The 22,977-nt window shown below is 47.7% G+C and overlaps 1 long non-coding RNA gene across 1 annotated transcript; it reads right to left on the reverse strand.

Moving 5' to 3' along the window:
- Positions 1 to 6,144: 6,144 nt before the first annotated feature.
- LOC116625276 lies at positions 6,145 to 22,560 on the reverse strand. The gene is made up of 7 exons (XR_004298048.1): positions 22,318 to 22,560; positions 13,810 to 13,870; positions 12,955 to 13,079; positions 12,076 to 12,179; positions 7,886 to 7,985; positions 7,326 to 7,712; positions 6,145 to 6,792 (listed from the first exon to the last, which is right to left on the reverse strand). It is a non-coding gene; the product is annotated as an uncharacterized LOC116625276 (long non-coding RNA).
- Between the last annotated feature and the right edge of the window lie 417 nt (positions 22,561 to 22,977).

Here is a 22,977-nt window from a genome sequence, read left to right on the forward strand (position 1 = left end):
CCAATGTTTCAGTTCAAGTCAGAAGACAACAACCGGGGCGCCTGGGTGGCTCAGTTGGTTAAGCGACTGCCTTCGGCTCAGGTCATGATCCTGGAGTCCTGGGATCGAGTCCCACATCAGGCTCCCTGCTCAGCAGGAAGTCTGCTTCTCCCTCTGACCCTCCCCCACTCATGTGCTCTCTCTCTCTCATTCTTTCTCTCTCAAATAAATAAATAAAAATCTTAAAAAAAAAAAAAAAAAAGGCAAGAACAGATGATCCAGCTCGAGGCCGTCAGGCAGGAGGAGCTCCCCCTTATTCACAGGAGGGTCAGTGGTTTTTGTCCTATTCAGGCCTTTACCCCATAGGGTCAGTCCCAGCATACCCAGGAGGGCACTCTCCTTTACTCAGTCGAATGTTACCCTCTCCAAAACACCCTCACAGACACACCCAGAACAACATTTGACCAAATATTTGGGCATCCCATGACCCAGTCAACTTAGTACATGAAATTAACCATCACCAAGGACAAAAGAAAAGAAAAAGTCAATCTAATTCTTCACTCCTCTGCTCTAAACTCTTCCCTACGTCCACTGGAAGGCAGGTATGTACAAGGATGTCCACTGCAGCTTTGCTAGTCAAAACCCCAAACATGAGGACCACCATGATGTCCATCAACATCATCATGGATCAATAAATCATGACGTATTCCTAACATGGAATCTAACATGGAATAATAAACTGTGATGAAAAAGAATGCACCGGTACACACAACAACACGGATGAATCTTATTGATGAGTGAAAGAAGGGAAAACTGCATGCTGTATGTTTCCGATTACACGACGTTCAGGAAGAGAGAAACTCGTCCATAGTGGTTATCTTCTGGAGCCTTTGTTGGGAAGGGGCTCGAGGGGACTTCCTGGAGTGCCATAAACATCCTCGATCTTGATCTGGGTGGTGGTTACCTGGATATGTTCATGTGGAAAAAATGTGTTAAATTGTACACTTCAGACTTGAGGGCTTAATTTTTTGTTTAAAGATTTATATATTTGAGAGAGAGAGAAAGCACATGCCCGTGAATGGGGGGAGGAGGAAAGGGAGAGAGAATCTCAAGCAGACTCCCCTCTGAGCACAGAGCCCGATGTGGGGTTCGATCCCATGACCCTGAGATCGTGACCTGAGCCAAAACCAAGAGTCAGGTGCTCAACCTACTGAGCCACCCAGGAGCCCCAAGACCTGAGAGCTTTATAAGTTATATCTCAAAAAATGCAAACACACACACACATACAAACCTGATTTCTTGGTCCCTCCTGAATAAGACCTAGACTCCTTAACACTCAATTCAATTCAATGGAGCACACATTTCTTCTTCTCTCTCTAAAGTGCTGGGTACAGCAAAGAGATCTTTGATAAATATGCATTGAATCCACGTGGGGACCTCAAGGGCCGGGGACCGTGAGTGTACCTGGGCATCAGGTGGGCTGTGGGGTGGCATCCTGGTCCCTGGTCTCCTTCCAGGCCCCCTTTGGTGCCTGCACAATGGCTCCGTCTTGCAGGGGTGCCTTCTGCCCCCCCTCATCCGCCAAGGCCCCCCGCCGCCCCCTTTCCTCAGTGCTGCACACTTTACAGCCATTGTCAAACATAATGATTCTTACCCTGGAGAGAAATTGGGTTCCATTTCATGTTTTATTGCCTCAAAAAGGACATTTTTTACCTTCCCACAGTCCGTACCCAGCAGGAACAGGACGATAAATCTCAGCAAAGGTTTCCACTGAGATAGATGGTCCAGCAAGGAGACCACGGTGCTCCAGGCAGGGAGAAAAAATAAGCCCTTGCATCTGCTTTGCCACCCCACACCGGTGCCCTGTCCCCAACACCGCCTGGCAGCCTTGGCACTGGGGTGGGGGGGGGGCTCCAGCTGGACAGCCAGCTGACAAGCAAAAAAAGCCTGAAAGTCCGAACTGGCCTCTCTCCAGCCTTGCCACCTTCATTCTGAAGAAGCCTCTAGCCCAAGACAGAGAAGGTAGATGGTTTGTCACGCACTTTTTGTGTGCAGCCCACATATTTCCTCAAGTTTAGTTTGCAGCAGCCCCGTGCTGTGCAGGTGTATGTAAGACTGAGGTTCATGGAGGTCGGGCATGCAGCTGGTAAGGAGCAAGCTGGAATTTGAACTTGGGTCTTTTGGGAACCCGTTCAAGATGCTCCTGACCATGGCTGCTCCTCAGTTCCCTAGGAGCTGGCCAGGGAAACCAGAGAAATTTTGGCAGATGGCAGCAGGAATCCCACAGCCGCTGCTGGGACAGCTTTTGCCCCAGCCTCCTTAGCTGAGGGCTTACCCCAGGAGCTCCCTGCACTGCCCGCAGGAAGAACGGCACCTGCGTGCACTTCCCCTCGGTCACCGTGTGACTTGTGACCACACCCTCTCTTGTACAGGGTCATACCCTTAAGGACGGAGTCAGGACTAGAACTCAAGACCCATGACTCCTGGCCCGGGGTCTTTCTTCTTTTTTCCCCAATTTTGTTGTTGTTGTTGTTTTTGTGACAAAATGCACGTAACATAAAATTTATCATCTTAACCATTTTCAAATGTACAGTTCAGTGGTATGAGACACATTCATAATGTTTGGAACCTCCACCACCGTCCATCTCCAGAACCCTTTCCATCTTCGGAACTAAAACTCTGCCCCCGTGAAGAAATACCTCCCCTTTCGAAACTAAAACTCTGCCCCCGTGAAGAAATAACTCCCCTTGTCCTCCTCCCTTGGTCTTGACCGCCACCCTTTTGTTTCTGTCTCTGTGAGTTTGACTACTCGACATGCCTCAGGGAAGTGGAATCACACAGCCTTGATCTCTTCGTGACTGGCTCCTTTCAAAATCCCAGTACGATGTCCTCAAGGTCCATGCACATTGGGACACCCATCAGGATGTTCTTCCTCTTCCGGCTGAATAATATTGCAGTGTATCTATAGACATCATTTTGCTTATGCATTCATCCACCGATGGACACTTGGGGTGCTTCCACATTTTAGCTCCTGCTAATAACACTGCTATGAACAGTAATGTACAAACATCTCTTCAAGACCCAGGCCTTTCTTCTTACCTATCGCTCTGCCTCACTGACGTCTTCCAGCTATTTATTATCATTCCCTTCTAAGACATGAAAATGTGTAGTGTACCCATTGGTTATTTCATAACAAGATCCCGAAATCTACCACTCACAACATAAGCCAGTCACACCATACCACCCGCTGAATGACTCCATTTCTGTGAAATGTCCAGCACGGGCAAATCCACAGAGACAGAAAGTAGATTCATGGCAGCATGGGGAGTGATGGCTAAGGGGTACTCTCTTGGGATGATGAAAATACTCTGAAATTGATTGGGGTAAGGATTGCACAACTCTGTGAATATACTAAATGACGTTGATTCAGACACGTTAAATGGGAGGATTTTATGGTATGTGAAATATATTTTAAAAGCTCTCAATAAAGCTGTTAAAAAAATTTGTTAGACTCTCAGCCCATTTCCTTGCCTGTAAACTAGGGATTGCGAGAGCCATCTCATGCCGCTGTTATAAAGCTGAGTTAATATGTGAAAACCTCCCCACCAAATGTCCCACACGTGGGAGGAACTTCCCACTCTCCAGTAAGGATGATGTTCTCAAGAGCACCACTCAGTCATTAATTCATTCAACAGCACTGCTCGCTAGAATGTTCTCTGACCGAGGAAGTGTTCTAGCTCTGCACTATCAAGTCCACAGCCAGCAGCCACATACGACTATGGATTTTTTTCTTTTAATTAATTTACACTTAAATAGCCACGTGTGGCGAATGGCCACCATGTTGGACTATGAAATTCTAAGCAATGGAAATGAAGCGGCTCACCAAACAATATCCCTGTTCTCGTGGAGCTGACATTATGACACACAGACAAGTATTTATAAAATATAAGGCTGGAAAGGGCTATGTAGAAACATATATTAAGGTGGGAGGGCTGAAAGGACGGGGGTGGGGACTATTTACACAGGGTGGTCGAGAAAAGCCTCTCTGAGGAGGTGACACTTGAGCAGAGACCTGAAGGAATGAATGAGCCATGCAGCTATCTAGAGGAAGAGAATTCCAGGCTGAGGGCACAGCAAGAGCAAAGGCCCTGAGGCAAGAACTTGCTTGTTGAATGCAAGGAAGAGACAAAGGGCCAGTGTAGCTGGAGGGCAGGGGAGTGGGATGAGGGCAGAGGATGAGTTCAGAGAACAGGAGGGGAGCCAATCCTATGGGACCAGGGGCTGGGGGAAGGGACTTGGTGGGGCTGTGAGCAGAGAAGGGACATAACCAGCTTAGGTTTTAGCAGGAACCCCCGGTTGCTGGGCAAACAATAGGCCAGAGGGACAAAGGTGGCACAAGGGAAACCAGTTAGGAGGCCACGGCCATACTCCAGGCGAGACTCAGTGGTGGCTCCGATCAGGGCGGACAGTGCCCAGGAAGAAGTTGTAGGATTCTGCTTGTTCTTTGGAGGCGAGAGCCCACAAGACTTCTTGAGGGATGGCATGTGTGTGAGAACCAAGGACAGCTCCGGGGGTTTAGGGCTGAGCACCTGGGCGACTGGGGATGCCATTCACGAAGGCAGGGAGACTGGGGTGGGGGTGACGGAGTGCAGTTTGGATCTGGTAAGTCTGGGAAGCCTGTTGGGAACCCTCAGGGTAGGCCCAGGAGGTAGGAAAGCTCCAGGGTCCCTGATCCACACTCCCAGGACATTGGAGGGTCCAGGCCTGACCACAAAAGCACTCCCTGAAGATGAAGAACTGACAATAGTAGTTGAGGAGAGCCCTGTGTCCTTCCCCCATGGGGAGGAGGCAGTGCGGCCCTGCCTCAAGCAGGAGGCTGGAGCAAGGCCTCGCCTCATCCAGCACAGCTGCTGGGCCTCTCCAGAGAAGCTTCCGTAGGGTTCTGGGGAGGCTGTGTGGCTGGGGCAGACACCATTGCTGGACAGATGAATGGGGACAAAGGCCTCTGAGGAGCCAGCACCCGGAGCTGGGGTCCTTGACATCTTGGCTGCAGGGGTGAGGCACCAAGCACCTGCTTTCCCAGGATGCCCTGGAGCTGGGAATGGACCCTATCACAGCTGAGATGAAGGATCCCAAGAGGCTGCTTGCTTGGTCCTGGGAGGGCTGGAGGGAGAGGAGGCCAGACTGTATCCAGTGGGACACAGCACTTGAGGCAGCCGTCAGGGAGGAGCGGGGAGGGGGTCAATGGCTGGGAAGGTGGAGCAATAGGCCCCTGCCCCCGCCATCATCCTCTGCCTATGCAGCTCACTCTGCCCGTGCTGAGAGCCCCGCCCCCACAGGCCATTGCAGAGACCGGAACATGCCAAGGAAATGTACCTGGATGGAAACTTCTAGCACTGCAGACTTGGAGTCACCCCTCTGCAGGGCAGCCTTACTATTCATTCCTCAGCTTCAAGGACATGGTTGCATACGTTCAATTAACACATGTTTCCTGAGGACCTCCTGGGTGCTGGTCACTAGAGGCACTTGGGATACAGCTTTGAACAAAATAGACAAAATATAGTCCAATGGTGGGGGTGGGGCAAGTAGGAACAGATGATAATGAAATAAAACATAGTAAGTAAGTAAATCGGATGGTGTCCTAGAAGAGGGTACAGGCCCTGTAGGGGAAAAAAATGCAGAGTAGATTTAGGAGGTTGGGATTGGGGTGAGCAGTTGTCACTTCAAATAGTGAGGATACAGGAGGTTTCTTGCAGAAGGTAATCCCTTCTAGATCCTTAGGATAGTCTAATAATTAAATTGACATAAGACAGATTAACAGGAGGGAAAAAATTTCATACATACGAGAGCTCATAAAAATAGGAGACTCAAAGAAGTAACCAAAGCAGGTAGGTTTTATCCCTTTTTTTTTTTAAGATTTTATTTATTTATTTGAGAGAGACAATGAGATAGAGAGAGCATGAGAGGGGGGAGGGTCAGAGGGAGAAGCAGACCCCCTGCTGAGCAGGGAGCCCGATGCGGGACTCGATCCCGGGACTCCAGGATCATGACCTGAGCTGAAGGCAGTCGCTTAACCAACTGAGCCACCCAGGCGCCCTGTTTTATCCCTTTTAGACGAGGAAACAATATATTTGTGAAGAACTGAGAAGACAAAGGGGTTGGGGCTTGGGGTAGTACATTGGAGAGGAAGTAACAAGGTTTGTTTATATGGCCTTCTCAGCCCAGAATTCCCGTCTCTGGGGATAAGGACGTCTCTCTTTCTCCTGAAACAGGGAGGGTAACATTCCCATGGGAGATTATTTCTTGCTTTCAGGGGAGACCGAGGAGGATCAGAGTGTCCTTCTTATACTGGCTGTTTCTTAAGTAACTTTAATTTGAAATAATCCATATACCAAAGTGGCAAATGTTGGGGTGGCCTGCCCTGGACCCCATCAGTTCCCTGAGTCTCTTTAGGGCAGTGATGCAGGTGGGTTCCTCAAGTGAGGCCTCGACTGCACAAGCCATCAGGTATTTAATAAGAGGCAATTCTATGGACACAAAAGAAAAACGATGCTTAGCGATTGGAGCAAATTATAAACCAGTTTCTGAGTTTTGAGGGTAGCCAGTTGGGAAGATTTCTAGATGTCAGGCTTGAAGCATTTTCAGATAGAGTGAGGGCAGGCAATGGCCTCTAACAGATTTTCCTGGTCTGCAGTGTGAACGTCTCTGAGGATCTTTCTGAGTGGCAAACACAGTAACAGGCACAAAGATCTTCCATACTGTCGTGGTGGTTTCTCCGAAGTTTATATCCGTTTGTCAGGTTAGCTTCCATGGCTTCGGAAGAAAGGCTGCATTAGTTTTTGATGATTCCAAGTCCGAAGAATGGGAGAAAAGTTGAAAATACTAGTCTAGAGAATTGTAGCCAGATACTGGAAGAAACTAGAAGATTTAAGATCTAGTCCAGATTACAGGCAGAAAACAAAACCTCAAAGACAATGAACAGCCCTGGAATCAGATATCCACAGGGTGTTATAGATTTTTGCTGAAACACAATATTTCTCTCTACAGTTACCCCCATTTTTATCAGAAATAATAAAAGACAAATTTATTTACAAAATAAGTCTCATCTTAATAAACTCAGCTTGATTATTTACATAAATGCGGCAAGAATATATATTGACCATATAGAATCTTTTAAACTGCTTTGCTGGAACTTTTTATAAGGAATCTCAGATTGGACTTTTAAAAGCCTCTCAAAGCTCAGAAGTCGAGCCAATATCTATGGACTTTGGTGAATTCCTCTTCTCGAGTTCCCCCAAATATCCTGAGGTTCTTGCACCTGCCAGGAAGTGACCTTCCTTACTCACCTGGTAAGGCTGCTGGGAGCCCTGTAAGCAAAGTGCCAAGGGGTTTTATTGGCTCTGTATAGTCAACCTTAGTCCCTTCAAGCTGTCTGGTCACACCCGAGCCTTTGTACATCTCTCCTGAATATGACCTTCCAGTCAAAGGCTTGGTAATATAGCCAATGTTTCCAGTTGTGTCCTGTTACGAGGAGAACAGATTCTTAGTGAACTTATGCAAATCACCACATTGCCATAAAAATAAAAATACTCACTGAAGGGTTTCTGAATTCTGGAGGGATCTGGGAAGGAGAAAAAGATAAATGTTTCATCATTGTTCAGAAAGGCAGATTTTCCCGAATTGCTCTGAATCATAGATAACTTGAGAGAGAAGAGAACACGTTTTCCTTAAATCTGGAAAAAAAAAAATTTTTTTTTTTAAATCAACAATGTTCCAAACAAAACAGCAAAGAACATTATAATCATCCTCATCAGTTAATTCAGCCTCATGTAATTGATTCTTGTTAATCTTTTGTTAGAAGTCATGAAGACATTAGTTTCTCTGTTAGGAGTCTGTAAATTCTTACCCAGTTCGGTGGCATGATCTGAAAGTTATCGGAAAGCCCTTGTCAGAGTCCTCCCCGTGAATTTCTCTGAAGACCAAGCACTTCTGCAGGAACAAGCCTGCTAAAGCATCAGAGATAAACAGTAACTGTGAATGACAAAAGACTTCAACATGCCGGTGGCTAAAGATCTGATTAGAGTTCATTACAGTGCAATGGACAAGGAGGTTTGGTTCTTTCTGTGACATGCAACATTTTAAGATAAAAACTAGAATCGTGACTGATGACTTTATACCAGGACCTACCTGAGTTTTGGGAATTTCTAGAACACCAATGAATAACATTCACCCACAGACTATAATCTAAGAAGGCTTAACATCACTCATTTGACAATGCTCCCCACGTAATTTAACATACCAAATAAGCCTAATTAGTGAAATTCCTTGTGTAAGGAAAGAGAACAAATCTTTTGAGATGTTCCAGGGACCCTCTGGAAAATCTCAAGTAACTTCCAGGTCAAAGGCTTTATTTCAAATTTAATTTTTGGAAAGTTTGTCAAAATATCAAAAGATTTTAAAACACTTGGTCAAACAAGATCATAGTTTACTATGAAACAACTTAGTTATCCACTTAATCATGGCGACAATTAAAAACTTTGCAGGTACACACAGAAAGTTAAATAGTTGTAAGTAAAACTTAGCTCTTTTGGTAGAGAAGACTCGATTTCATTTTGTTTTTTTAAGTAATCAAAGATCTAGGGGACGCCTGGGTGGCTCAGTCAGTTAAGCATCTGCCTTCAGCTCAGGTCATGATCCCAGGGTCCCGGGATGGAGCCCTGCATTGGGCTCCCTGCTCAGCGGATAGCCTGCTTTTCCCTTTCCCTCTGCTGATCTCCCCCCGCCCCGACCCCCACACCCGTGTGCATGCTCTCTCTCAAATAAATAAATAAAATCTTTAAATTAAAAAAAAATCTGATAAAAGCAACACAAGAAATTATTTTGATAAAACACAAATCCTTTGCTTTTTAAGACAGATTACTTAAAAAATGAGGACAAGCCTTTTATAATCTCTTATCAGGAGCAGACCAATAGTCCAAGCAAATTTTTCCTTCAAGCAGATGGAAGAAAATTAAGTTCTAGTTTTACGTAAGTACACTATGGATATTAAAGCTTATTTTTAAAACCCTTACACAAATTCATTCAATTTTATCCTGCTTGATCACACGTAAAATTCCTTCCCCAGGATTCCTTTTTCACAACCTTTTACAACTTTCTATCTTAGCTTGTCCCTTATTTTCTTTCCCATTCAGAAATAACCAGTTTTACTTTAAGACAAAATTACTTTCTTTTCCCTCAACAAAAATGCATCCCCATTCCTTATACCTTTTATTTCCAAAAACGCATATCTTACATTCCTTATATAGAGAGATGTTTCTTTTATTATTTCTAGTAGCTTTACCTTAGCCGAATTCTTAGCCCTTAGACACCCTAATTTGTAGTAGAAGCTAAAAAGTAAGCGATTGTGAGATACCTATTACGCCATCATTCTTTCTTTCTTTCTTTTTTGAGCGAGAGAGTGTGTGGGGTTGGGGGGAGCAGAGGGAGAGGGAGAATCTCAAGCAGGCTCCACACTCAGTGCAGAGCCTGATGCAGGGCTCAATTTCATGACCCTAAGTTCATGACCTGAGCCGAAATCAAGAGTCGGCCACTTAACCGACTGCGCCTCCCAAGCCAATATGCCTCACAATTTCTAGAAGCATAGGATTCTTCACAGTTTAATTTTTCAATGGGTCATAAGATGCATTCATAAACCGATCCTCTGTGATAAGAGGTCAAAAGTAAGTGAGCTTAGACTTGTGTAGCAATCGATGTTTTAGTAGTTTATCTTATTTGGAAATGATCTAGACATTCAGTGAATTCCCAGCACTTAATTTAACTTAGCAAAATTCTAAGGGTGAAAGTCATCAAAGAGATTTGGGAAACTATTTAAGGAGATGTGTCATAAAACAATCATTGCTGGAACGTTCACCTGAAAACTCTTATATATGTCTGTTTAGTTCATTTGTTCTTCACAATCGTACTTAGATTACCCACAGTGATTTCATGAGACATTAAAGCAATTAGCTATAATTTCAAGTTATTTGTCTTGCTGACAAATTTTATAACAAATACAATGAGCTTATTTGACTTTCAGTAAATCTAGGTAAAATGAAAGTATTATGCTTAATGCCAATAACTCTAAAGACATGTCTGTATTAATTGAATCAACAAACTTAAACTAGTTTCTATTTACCAAAAATTATCCTAGATCATGCCACCTTGAAAAACAGTTGGGTTAGCGTCTATTCTATTTCTGAGGTTTAGAAATACTTAGTTTATAAGCACTTATTTTTAAGCCAATTACATAGAGCTCTATACATTAATTCTGGGAGTACCATCCAGAGGGAGAAAAATCTGATTTATAATGTACACACATAGGCATAATGAACATACAGACACATAGTTGTCATAGCTTTCATTCCAAAACTTTAGCCATAGATCAAGCCCGGAGCATTTGTAGAATACTATACAAAGCTCGCTAGTATGATACAAAACTCAAGAGTTTACAAATAATTGTGTCTCTGACTGGGGTGGAATTAGTTAAGATAATTTGCTTAAAAGCAAAGATAATTTGCTTAATATTTGTAGAGAAGTCTTAAGATTTGTATTTCTTCTTGACAAGTAATTTCAAGGAGGCTGTGGTCTAGAGTTTGGGCAAGAGAGCACTTCTAGTAGTTTGTATTTTTAAAAGGCCTCTTTCCCTCTTTTTTTTCTTTTTTCTTCCACCTGGACAGAGTTTTAATGACCTCCTGGGGTGTTTACATTCCAAAGACATGGTAAGATTTACATCTTCAAGGGACAGAAAGAGTATCCAAGTTTTCCCTAGGACTTTTGCATATATATGTCTCTATTATCAGACGTTTAGGGTAATTCCTATTTAAAATGTTCTTTCCTTTTTTTTAAGTGCAGGACAATTGTTCTTCCAATGTCCTGAGTTTTTATAATATCTGCAAATGCCTGGAGGCAATTAGGAAAGGCTCTGAATGGATTTTGAGTTGCTTTTCACAGTTATGCTTTTGTTTTTCTAAACAGTCAAGTTGTAAATTAAGAATTATTGATCTTCACTCTTTTTTTTTTTGGTCTTCATTCCTGTAAGACATCTTCAAAGAACTGAACAGTCTTTTCCATCATTAGGCTTAAGCATTGATGTGCTTGCTGAAACACACTCTTTTGAATTAACCTTTTTATATCAGGGAGAAAATTTCCAACGAAGATGGAAACCGAAAGATTACTATGTTTTGCTGTCCAGGGGACATGAATTCTTTGGGTGGGGGTTTAGAATATATCCACAAAGGACCTTCCCTAGGAAGGCTTGAATCTGGCAGAGACTGATTATAAAGTCCAGCAAAACAAGCCTTATTGTCCATCCCAGGTGCTTCTGTTAAATTTATTTCCTGGCTTTTAGCATTTGCATCAGTAACCCGTATACCCTGGGCCTGGAGATTAGGCTGGGTTGTTCTCTGTAAATCTTGAAGGAAAAGGGAAGCTGAAATAAGCAGCTGATGTTTAAAGGATTTTCTGGGAAAGGTGGAGGAGTTTGGGGGCTGGGGGGAATATGCTGAGGAGACAGGGAGGAATTTTAGGACAGGGAATTTATGTTGGATGGGGACTTCACTTTTTGTTCTAATTTCTGTTCTTTCATCTTGTTGAAAGGGAGTCCGTAAGGCTAGCTGTTACACTTCTTTGTGTCTACTTTTTAATTCGGTCTTTCCAAAGGTACCAATAAAACGATTGTTTAGGATGAGAGCTCTCTAAAAGAATTTTTTTTTTTCTTTCAAATATAGCCAATTCAAAGGATTCATTGATCCTTTGGTCATTGATGAACAAGATCTTATATTCATCTCAAAAACAACTGAAACCAATAAACCTTTTCATGGCTCTTAACCAAGGATGCAAGAGGTGTCCCACAAGATGGTGCAAAAAATGTGGCCCTCACGAGATCCAGAAAGTTCACTGCCAGAACTAGCCCAAGAAAGGAAAGGCATTGAGGGGCTCTATGTTTATTTTTATTTATTTTTTTCTTTGTAAGAAACTTTTCTTTTTATCGACAACGGAATAGGTGGCTTCGTTCCTCCACATTTAGGGACCAAACGTCGGCAGTGAAGTCAAACTCACTGTGCCCCCAAGACAGGTCCGGAAGCTCATTGACTCCTTCCAGTTCCGGTTCCGCCGCCAACACCAGGACCTCTTCACCGACTGGGTCCAATGATAGCAGGACTCTGGGCACCAGTAGAAGGAGAGAGTGACCCCATCCTGCCCGTCTGAGCCCCAAAGCCCCAGTTTTGTAGGGGCCCTGCCTCCCCAGGTTGGGGGGGAGCTCTGTTTTTATTTTATTTATTTTTTTAATTTTTAATTTTTCCTCCTGCCTCAAGAGCTCTTTATTTTTTTAAAAACTTTTTTTTTTAAGATTTTATTTATTTATTTGACAGAGAGAGAGATAGCGAGAGCAGGAACACAAGCAGGGGGAGTGGGAGAAGGAGAAGCAGGCTTCCCGCCAGAGCCAGATGCGGGAATTGATCCTAGGACCCTGGGATCATAACCTGAGCCGAAGGCAGAGGCTTAACGACTGAACCACCCAGGCACCCCGCCTCAAGGGCTCTTTAAACGGCTGTTCCAAAATACAGAGAATCACATTGTCCGCCCCCCACCCCTTTGAACAGAATAAGGTGCCTTTACCAAGCCAAAAGTTCACCTCCTTCTCCCCCCAACCCCCACCGCTTTTTTTTTTTTTTTCAAATACATATGTATCCTCTCCCTGGGAGAACCAGAGAGAATATTCTCACTGGTCATAAAGTAGACAAAAGAAAACAACCACCATCTCTGGGAGGGAAAAGGATCAGTAGTAAATAAGTGTACTCATCACCAAATCCTTACCAGAGTCGCCATACCCCAGGAACTAATTCCACAAGTATTTTCCCCTACTAATCTAAATTTAGAAAAAGAAAGAGCCCTGCAGGCAGAGATCCTAGAGACTGACGTGGTAAGAATTCTTACCTTGTCACAAGCACCAGGGCTCCCAGCTGCTGCAGCCCCAGGCGAGCAGAGTGTCCGTGTCCTGGCCAGCTAGCCACGTAGGGGAGGAAAGCTCCCCTTCTTCCCTTCCAGATCCTTAGGCTGGTCTAATAATTAAATTGACATAAGACAGATTAACAGGAGAAAAATAAATTTAAAATAAATAATAATAGGAGAGGCACCTGGCTGGCTCAGTCTCTAGAGCATGTAACTCTTGATCTCGGGGTCGTGAGTTCAAGTCCAGATATAGAGCTTGTGTGTGTGTGTGTGTGTGTGTGTGTAAAAATCTGTTATAAGTAAAAATATGAGACTCAAAGAAGTAACCAAAGCAGGTAGGTTTTAATGCCTTTTTTTGACAAGGAAACAATACATTTGTGAAGAGTTGACAAAAGGGGTTTGGGGCTTGGGGTAGTACAGTGGAGAGGAAGTACCAAGGTTAGTTTCTATGGCCTTCTCAGCCCAGAATTCCCATCTCTGGGGATAAGGAGGTCTCTCTTTCTCCTGGTACGGGGAGGATACCTCTCATATGGGAGATTATTTCCTGCTTTCAGGACAGCAGAGGATCAGAGTGTCCTTCTTATACTGGCTGTTTCTTAAATAACTTTAATTGAAAATAATCAAAATGCCAAAGTGGCATATTTTGGGGAGGCCTGCCTTGAATCCCTCAGGAAGATTTGAACGAAGACCTGAAGGAGGTGAGAGAGGGCTCCTGTCCAGGGGTGCCCCCTTCTCTTTTACCTCCTCACACCATTCCCCTCCCTTCCCCACCCTCCCTCTTCCATCCCTTCCTACCTGCCACTCCCATGCCTTCCCCCACCCCCCTGCTCTCTCTCTTACCTTCTGTTTCTTTACCCTCCTTCTCCTTTCCAAGAGGCCAGGTGGAAAGCAGGATAGGGAGCTAGGGAGGAGGGAGAACAGTGAGAAAAGGATGGTGGGGAGCAAGCCCGTGCTCTCATAACACCCCCCAAACTGGGCAATGGTGCTCTCTGTGCCCCCAGAGGAAAGAAAGGAGGTGGAGCAACAGCGGGGTCCCTGAGGGGTGGGGGTTGGGTCCTTGTCCCCAGAGAGGGCCAGAGAGGCTTTTCAGAGAGCTAAGATATATGATTTTGTGGGGATGGGGAGACATGCTGCATTTCCCCCCCTCTAGAGCCCAGCCAGGTAGAGAAACGGGCATTCAGCCACAAACTGAGACCAGAGCTTGGTGGATTTTCTCTGCCACCCAGTTACTCGGTTATTCAGATTTGAGAGCGGGGTCTGCCCTGGAGCTTTGTCTCAGGCCCCACACAGACATTGCAACCAGTACCCACCCGCCTGGGAAAGAGGCCTCACAAAGACCTCCCCCACTGCCCAGTGCAGGTAACTTCCTGTGTCCCCTCCCCAAGCCCACCCCCCCCCACCCAGTAACCACCAGACCCTGACGCTGTGACCCAGGGCTGCGTGTGGGGGCCAGGGGAGGGCGCAGACAGAACAGTGTCTATGGAGCTGCTCCCTCCCCTTGCTGTGCTCTGGCTTTACTATTTCAAACTGGCCACCCCCCCTCTGTGCCTCACAAATCCTAAAATCTACATTTTATACACAAAATGGGAGAGGAGGGGTTGGCCGACATCTTCACATTTCCTGTCTGGACACAGTGCCCAAGATAAGGTGGGGTTTAACGGGGCGTCCTGACTCCCCCAGAGAGCAGCGCCAGGCTGACATTGGGCCACTCCCGGCTGACCTGCTCAGCCCAGGCTCTCTGCCGAGGGGAGGGCGCAGGCTGAGGAAGACTTGACAGTCTCCTTCTATCTGGAGGATTGATGGGATTTTGACTGGTCAGGAAGTCTCACAGACGCTAGCCAGCCCTCCCAGCCAGGTCTCACCCCGTGACCATCATTAACGCATCTGGGCAGGGGCAGGTCCACGTGAAGGAGCCCATAAGCCCCCAGGCCTCCCTGAGGCTCTCTGCCAAGTACAAAGTTCTGGTTTGATGTGGCTGCTGCCCTGGGGTCCCCAGAGAGGCCACTGCCCCTGGCAGGACCCCCACACCCCTACCCGAGCGCTTCCCCAGACAGAAAGCAGGTAGCAGAGAGACAGGGGCTGAGGGCTGTGGGCAAGGTCAACCGGTCAGACACCTTAGTGCACTGGGGTGCCCCTGCGGACAGGTTCCCTCTGGTCTGGGGAGAAGTTGGGGGGGCGGGTGGAGGGGCAGAGGACGAGGGTGGGGGCGGCCAGGAGGAACAGGAAGAGGGGACACTGAGAGGTCTGTGAGCCTGGGCTGCTGTATCTGATGTTTTCACCGCCTACACGTGCTGAGCTGCAACAGGAGGCCAGGGAGCCAGCCGGGTCCTGGCAGGTGGGCTGAGTCCTTGGGGAGCTGGGAACAAAGAGAATCATCACTGTGGCAACCACATTCCTTCTGCGGGAGAGAAGGGGCCTGGATGAGGCACTGTTGTCACTGTGACCCATGCTGGGGCTGGAGGGAGAAGGAGGGGGCGGCTGACAGGTCATCTGCAGCAGAAGAGAATGCATCCTGTCAAGGCAACAGGAAACACACAGGAGAGAGACAAGGACGTTGCTCTCTCCCGGAGCGTGACAGCCGTAAAATGGGGATGGTAGTAAGTACTTCCCAGAGTTGTTGTAAGGATTTCATTCGTTTGTGTATGGGAAGTTCTTGGGACAGTGCCTGGCACTGTATGCGACCAATGAACACTAGCTATTATCATGATCAATATCACAAAGTTCTGTATGTATTTCAGTGGATGCATTGTGTGGGATGTACATGGTATATGGGTGTGTGTGCGCACTCACTGAATTTGGGTTGCATGTTGGGTCTGTGTGCATGTAAGTTGCATAGTGCATGTCACGTGGTTGTGGTGTGTGTGGGTTTGATGGGTGTATAGTGTGGGGGATGTGTATATTGTATGTTGCCTATGGTGTGCTTTATGTACTGTGTGAGTTGGGTGGTCTGTGGGTCGTGTAGAGTACATGAATGCCCTGCCCTTGAATTGGTTCAGATTGTAGGAAACCCAGCCTCCAGGGCCCCCTCTGTTCAGGGCCAGCCAGACGCAGAGTTTGGGTAAGTTCTGAGCTGTCCATCCTTTCTTGCAGAAGCCCCTTGTCAGCCAAAATGGTCCTAATGGACAACTCTGCAGGGCCAATGCAGGGGACCCAAGATGACCAGTTTCCCAGGGGATTGCCCCACCCTGGGGAAGGGGCAGAGAAAGGAGGGGAGGGAGCTGAGGGGTTCTCGCTGCCCCACAGCCTGCCTGGGAGAGCGGCCCCTCCAGCCCTCCTGGACCTCCTGACCCAGGTCAGGCCACTCCCAGGGCTTCAAGACTGGAGCACTCCTCAGAGAACAGGAGAATGTCACCAGCTCTGCTGGAGGGACAAGAAGCAGGAAGCAGGGCTGGTGGTGATGGTCGTCAAAAGCCAAGAAGGGGAAGGGGAGAGCTGAGCTGAGTCAGGGGCTGTCCGGGGAGCAGGGCAGGCACATGGCTCCAGCTGCTTCCTCCAGTGGGACAGGGAAGGATAGGGGAGCTCTCCCAACATTGAGCAGTTTGGGGATGAGCTAGGCCTGGATCCGAGGTTGGGCTAGAAATAGGACACCTGCTGGAGAATGGCTGTGGGGTTAGGGCACTCACATAAGGAATTGTTCCCTCCCTCCTGCCTCGTTAAGCAAACCAAACACTTGTGAAACTCTGCAGACAAAGTGCCTTTAGCATCTCAGATAGATTAGACCCACATGCTGCCCACCTCCCCTTCACGACTTCCGGTGCCTCGCGCACCTGCCAGACCCATTTGCCTGCAACACAGTGAACACTCCATGCTCTGGCCTCAGGCCCTGGCAAGAGTTTCTACCTCTGCCAGGTATCCCTCCCCTCCCCCCACCAGCTCCCACTCCTCCTCCAGGTCTCAGCTGAAAAATCACCTTGGGTTGGAAGCTTTCTAAGACCCCTCTCTAAGACTACCCCCAGTTGGAACAGCTGCCCCTCTGTGCTCCTAGGGACCTGACTTCTCCTCTCTCCCAGCACATCTAACTCGTGTTATAATTGCCTGTGTGCCTGTGGGCTCCTTGAGAAAAGGAACTGTCTCCTATTTATTTCTTTATCTCTCATGCCTGGTAGAGTGCCAGGAACAGGGAGCCCCCCAATAAATGTTCGCTCAGTGAATGGATGGGTTTTTGGGTGGACAGACGAATGGGCAGATGAATTTTTGCAGTGAGTGTTTGCATTGTGGAAAATATGCTTTCAACTTATGCTGATGGCATCCCCTCCAGTGCTTACATGATTCCTTAGATGACATTACCAAAATATGACACTGAATCTCTCTTCCCCACAGGCACCAGAGAAAGCCAGAGTCCAAAGGCAGAGAGGAAGACTGACACTTTGGGGCTGGAAATTTGCAAGTCACAACCCAATGCCTTAAGCTGCAAGAAGGAGCATCCAGAGCAGAAAAGAGAGCCATGCAAAGCAGCTTAAACCAGCCAGTCCACTCAGACAGGGCCAAATGGATGGGAGGGTCTACAAGCCAGCTGCCCACCCTGCCCACCACTATTCATAGGCCTTGTTTGAATCTAAGGCCAGGACAAGTCACCCTCCAAGGTCAGCAGAATTAACATCTAACAACCAAGAACAGGCAGATGTACCATCTTCAGAGATGGTGGGTCAGAGCTGCAGAAAAGAAAGGAGGCCCGGTGGCTCCTGCATCCAAATGGAGGGCAGAGAGTGGCTCTCAGGCTGGGGGGCACATCTGAAAGTTTCTCCATGGGGCTGAGTTGAGTCTAACCAACCATGTTGTGACCTACCTATTGTATGCAAGAGTGTTCCTCCTTTGCTGTCCTGAAGAGTGAGGCCACCGAGTCTGACAGCATGAGGATGCTGGTTGCTTAGGCATGAGGTAAGCCCTGCTATGGGCAGGAAGTATACTCCAGGCTCATCCCTGACCAGAATCAGACATCTCCCAGGGCATACTCTGCTGGTTCCGTATTAGCTGTGACCTCTGGGGAATTCCCAGTCCAGGTGTCCTAGATGGTGGGTGAGTAGGAGTAGGAGTAGGAGTCAGGGTCATTGGAAGGGCTTTTTCTCACTGTAGATTGACCAGTTGGTGTATTGGGTAGGAATAACATTCAGCTGCCAGGTGTCAGATCACCATGAACTAGAGCCTCAAATGCACAAGGGTTTATATTCTCATATACAAAAGTCCAGGTGTGTGTATGTCAACTATACCTCAATAATAAATAAGGTTTTCAAAGAAAGTCCAGATATAGACAGTAGGGGGCTGATAGGGTCTCCCCATGAATCCTCAGGGACCCAGGATCTTTCTGTTTCTTCAAGGTTACCTCTTAGTCTAAGATGGCTGCTTGTGCTCCATCCATCACAACTACATTCTGGCAGCAGGAAGGAGGAAAAGAGAAAAGCAACAGAAGGGATAGCCCCTCTCTTCTAAAGAGACTTCCTAGAAGTCCAGTCTATCACTTATGCTTACTTCTCACTGGCCAGAACTTAGTCACATGGACACATCCATCTCTGGGGACTTTGATTGGTATAAGTTCCCTCAAGAGCTTTGCGGAAACTGAGAACATGGAGCATCTGAACCTGGAAGCCTGAGAGTAGATCCTGGGTCCCAAGGAGCCCCTGTCTTTGCCAAAACCCCCCAGCTAATAAGTGAAAGAGTCAAGATGACACCAGCTCTGCCTGTCATTGCAGCTCATGCTCTTAGTTGATATATCACAAGGTTTCCTCGAGTCCCAGCTCAGCCTCACCCCCTTACCAGCCATGTGGCTCTAGTCCTCTGAGCCTTGATTCTTATGCCTCTAAAATAAGAATCATATTAACACCCACCCACAAAGACTTGCGGAGCAAGACAGATAATGCATGTAAACAGAAGGTCAAGATCATGTTCATATCAGATCAAGAAGTCAGGGATCTGAATCTGTTTAATCTTGAGTTGAACTCAGAAGAAAGGGGCTGGACCCTGCCACCACCTAGGTCTTGTCACAGACTTTTCTGATGGAAGAGTCCGTGCTACAGCAAAGGGGGAGAGGGCAGCAGAGCCCCCTGGAAAAGTCTGTTCTACAACACAATGAAGACAGCATTGCCTGAAGTTCTCATCTCCAAGATACGTAAGCAGGATCTGGTGCTTCTCTTCTCCAAGATACTCAGAGAATCTGATGGTGCCCCCTCCCCATCCTCTGTCTCTGGCCCAAAGCCCCTGGCCCCATGACTGTCAGCTGGTCTAGAGAAGAACAGACCACAGAATGAGGTTGCCCATTGCCATGGAAACCAAGGCCAGAGCCCAGCACCCTGGAGTTCCCAGGCATATAGCAGATGTCCTACCTCTGGGTTCCAAGTCCCCAGACAGCCTCCCACCCAACACACGCACGTGCGTGCGCACACACACACCCCAACAGTCAGCTGGCTGGCCCAGTGGACTGGCAGCCATTTAATTGGGCCAGAGAAGCCAGTCCCTGTGGTGAAGGATAGCAAAGGACAAGGCTGATGAAAAGGAGCCAAGACAGGCCACTGAGGACAGTCCTTGGCCATCACACTCATGAGGCCACCCCCAGCCAGTGCAGAGCGAACTCACACTGCCATGCATATAAGCCACACACCAGCAGAAAGCTCGGGCCTCCAAGAGACAAACGGGGTTTTGCAATTTCAGTGTCGTAACTGATCCAGGCAAGGATCATCAGTGGATGCGGTAGTATATTCAGTCTTGCAATATCTCTACTCATCACAAAAAGGAAAAGACACCTTTCCAATGGAGAAGTCTGGCATATGCCACCTTAACCATGTGATCAAATGGAAGGGTCCCTCAAAAAAGAACAAACTAACATTGCGTGTCTTTCCCGGTGATGCGCTAATGGGTACAGGACATGTCTCGTGCAGTATTCTCGATGAATCAAATCAATGGAGGAAACAACCATGCATATTCATACTGCGGGGCATTTTACAAGACATCTGATATGGACTCTTCAAAATGTCAATTACAAGAAAGACCAAAAGACTAGATTAAAGGAAACTAAAGGGACATGGCAACTAAATGCAGTGCATGATCTTTAGAGGGGAAAACAGCTATCACAGACATTTTTAGAACAATTGGGGAATCTGAATATGAGCACTTCATCAGATAACATTATTGGACCAGTGTTAAAGTCCTGGGGTATGATAACTGTATCATTACGGTAATGTCGGAGAAGGTCCTTGCCCACAGATACGTGCTGATGTGTGTAGGGACGAGGAGTTGTGAAGGTTGTAAGCTACTCTCAAATATCAGAAGAGAACAGAAAGTAAAAGCATCCAATGTCAAGAATCGGTGAATCTGCGTGAAGGACATAGCAATGCTGGATGGACTGCTCTTTCAACTTTTCTGTCCGTTTGAAATTTTTGAAATCTAAAAATAAACACTTAAGAGGAAAAGACTCTAAAAAGGAGTCAAATGACTCCATATCCTCCCCAATATTTCTGGGCATTTCTGTGGGAAGGGATGGGGGCCTCTTCCGTTTTTGTCCCGGTCACTTGGGCTCCAAGCTCTGGCTTCACCCAGGTTAGTTGTTTGTGGACCGTCTTGCCGTCCTACCCGGCTTTTCTGGGGTTTACGCTAGGTCCCCGTGCTGGATTTCGAGAAAGTTAGCCCTCCCAGGGAGCTTTATGATGAGTAACCACTGTACTGAAGGTCTGGGGGTAGAGGAGGTGGGGAGGGCAGGAAAGTGAGGACCTGGCTTCCTTTTCTTAAACCTTTGTGCTTCTCACCACTCACTCATTTGCAGCCCCCCACCATGCACGGCTTGACTGTCTGCTCAACTCCCTACCTCTCTCCTCCTGTCCTTTTCCTCTTCTCCTTATTCATCTCTTCTGTCCTGGGGCTTTGCTCTCTCTTTGAAGGACTCTCCTGCTGGCCTGAGATCCAAGGACCAGCCCAAGCTGGGTAAACAAGGAAGGCTCCCCCGTAACTTTGGCATCCAAATTCCTCTTGGTGAAGCCAAGTTTAGTCTTCCGTACCCTAAACTCAACCCTTTAAGAAAACTCAAGGGGCTCCTGGGTGGCTCAGTTGGTGTAGCATCTGACCCTTGATTTCGACTCAGGTCGTGATCTCAAGGTCGTGGGAATGAGCCCTGCATCAGGCTCCACGCTCTGTGGGGAGTCTGCTTGAGATTCTCTCCCTCTCCCTCTGCCCCTCCACCCCCTCCCCATGCGTGTGTGTGTGTGTGCGCGCACACACACACGTGCACTCTCTTGCTCTCTCTCTCACTCTCTCTCTCTCTCGCTCTCAAATAAATAAATAAATAAAATCTTAAGAAAAATAACAGCTAGCAGTCTTTGAGCACAGACCACATGCTGGTCGCTGAGCCAGGTACTTTGAATACATCCCTCTAACATCCCCCACAGCCCCATCCGGGGGGCTCGGGGTGCGGGGCACCAAGGAATCTGGGATTCAGGATGGTTGATGAACCAGCTACCAAATGGAGAGATATTTCCCGATCTGGGCCTTTTAAGATGCTTTCCAACTTGGTCGACGAGTGTTTCATAGGCAGATGGTGCACGGCTTGCCAGAGGTCGCACCACTCGTCTGATCAACAGAGGCGAGGCTGGGATGCAAGAGGCTCACCCCCAGGCCTATGTCCTCATCTACTGGTCCAAACTAGGCATTGTCCCTCCTGCAGAAGGACAAAGGCCTGCTCTTTCGGGTGATAGCCGGAGAGAAGCTCATGTGTCAGAGAGGCCCAGAGAGGAGACTGGCCAATGGCTATACATCCACTCCAGTGACTCCAGGTGGGGTGAGGAAGACAGTAGATGGGGCTGGGCCAGCTGAGCCTCATGCTGCATGAAGTGTCTTTGGGTCCCAGGCCTTGGGTAGAGCTAGCACGTGGAGCTGGGAAAGGGTCTGAAGGGACTAGGGTGGTGGGGAGTGGACAGAAGTTAGAGAAAGAAGGTCTAGGACTGTGGGTTGGCTCAGGTCCCCCAGTCCAGAATGTGGATACCAGGCATCAGGGAGCTACTGGGGTGTCTCCCCCAAAGTGGGAATGGTCGCTCCTCCCTGCCTCCCCCATCATCTCCTGACTCCCCAGCCATCCCCAGAGATTCAGCTCCCCTGCTCCCTCCCGGCTCTAAGCAAGCCAGGGGCTCCAGGGGCAATAAACTTGAAAAGAGACTGGAAAATGTAATCAAAAGTGGCAACAATGAACCATGGCTGGAAACAAGGGGGCAATTGAGTTGCAGGCAATTGTGAATAGCAGCAAAGGGCTGAGGCCTGGGAGTCCAGGCCAGCAGGAAAGGGCAGAGGGAAGGGGAGAGGCTTGGGGAGAGGTCAGCTTAGACCCACAGCCAGCCAGGGGGAGGAGGCTAGGTACAGAAGGATGGCACTCACCTGGGTCCTGGGGAGGGATTAGATCTAGGCCAGCATTTCTTCTGAAAAGCAAATGAAGATCACCTCAGTCTGGGGGAACCAGAGGATGCACAGGGAGAACCACCTGTCCTCTCGTAGAGTAATCTGCAGAGGAAGATGCCGTTACGTCCATTTGGCAGATAAGAACACTGAGCTCAAAGAGGCTGAGTTACCCACCAAAGGCACACAGTGAAAGGGCCATTGACTCCAAACCCCAAGCTGGGCCAACGTGGGCAACTCTTTTGAACTTATTATCAGAATGGGTTTCCTTCAAGCTCTTGGCACTAAGACAAGGTCAGGCAAGTGGGAGACAGAGGACTTCCTGAGTCCCACAGCCAGGTCTGAGCAAGCGTGAGCACAGTGGGTGGGGGCAGGCAGACCCAGAGACAGAGAGATAGGAATAGGGAGGCAGAGGGAGGCAGGTGGACCAGGGCCTCACCTGCAAGTCTACTTCCGGGCCATTTCCACGGCCCCATGACCTGGGCTTTGGGCAGGACCAGAGCGTGCCACAAGAGGACATGAGATGAGAGAGCATCCGTAAGGCGAGGGCAGGAAGGCCACGTCCTCCCGAGAGGGGCCGCAAAGCAGCATTACCTCATTACCTCATTACCACCGCACCTTGGGTTTGACACCTGATTCTGC

The sequence above is a fragment of the Phoca vitulina genome, unplaced genomic scaffold (genome assembly GCF_004348235.1).
Source record: "Phoca vitulina isolate PV1807 unplaced genomic scaffold, GSC_HSeal_1.0 scaffold2, whole genome shotgun sequence".
In the NCBI taxonomy this organism is placed as follows: Eukaryota; Metazoa; Chordata; class Mammalia; order Carnivora; family Phocidae; genus Phoca; species Phoca vitulina.